Source organism: Limulus polyphemus, unplaced genomic scaffold (genome assembly GCF_000517525.1).
Source record: "Limulus polyphemus unplaced genomic scaffold, Limulus_polyphemus-2.1.2 Scaffold12154, whole genome shotgun sequence".
NCBI lineage: Eukaryota > Metazoa > Arthropoda > Merostomata > Xiphosura > Limulidae > Limulus > Limulus polyphemus.
Window position 1 is genome coordinate 1 of NW_013677764.1, and position 1,167 is coordinate 1,167.

A 1,167-nucleotide genomic window follows, 5' to 3' on the forward strand; every position below is an offset into this window, starting at 1 on the left:
CTATACAATAGCATAAGAAGGTTAGGTTATGTGTTACAATACAAATTTAGGGATTGTGAATGTGTGCTCTAAATACTTTATATGTTGTTCTAAAAAAATACATATATCATTAGAAAAATTATAGCAAGAGTTGTGGAGTTTTTGTTTAGGAAAGATTTGCTGTATCTAAATATGACTGAATATACAGTGCAATTCACACCGGCTACTTGGTCTTCTACCTGTTCACTGGACATCTAAAAGTAAAGAATGAACTGGCAATAAAAACTCTTCAATTGCAGCATTTAGAGTATTTCAATGTAGCGGTTTTTTAAATTCTCAAACAGCAATGATATTGTATTTTGGAAGGGAATGCGTATAACTGTTTTTTATATATAATATGCAGGACAGCTAGTTGTACTTAGCATGAACGATCGGTAAAAACTGTAATGAAGAGAACTGTGTTGCATAAAAGCCATGAGGCCACAGGCAGAATGTTAAACGATATGTGAATTTCAAACTATTCGAAAACGCACCACCGCCGCAGATAGAATTATAATTGGAGGAATATAAAACGCCTCCCTGAAGACAAATATTCATATGACAAGATTATTCGATAACTTAAAAACAAAAGACAACATTTGAAAAACAAAAGTTTTCATTGTTGCCCATGGAAACAGAACAACTTGCACAACAGAGCATTTAGGGCAGCATTAGCCTCCAAAACACACACAACTTAACCTAAAGCAACGCACTCGTACAGGTGAAGGCTATGGTTATAAAACAGACCCATCTTCCCCAAAAGCCATTGAGATGATGCTGAAACACCTCCCTATACTGCTAACATATGAAGTTTTAGTATTCTTAGATTCACTAATTGTCCTTAGAATAAATGGGTAGGAGCCACAGGATAGGGAACGATATTATGCCGTGGTTTACTGACTCAGTTCCGTGAGTAGCTAGGGCGAGAGAAAATTAGATTACCTTAACTGATTTTTTTATAGTAAGAACAAAAGTCAAATAATGCTTAAATTTTTAAAATTTATACTTTAACTGAGGGGTAGAAAACGCATGGTAAGCTTACAACCAACAAAGTATTAGGTCGTCAAGAAATTGATGTCGCTTTTTTAGATGAAAAAACCCGAACTACTTGTATATCAAAACAAAACATTTATAAAATGAAATATTCTC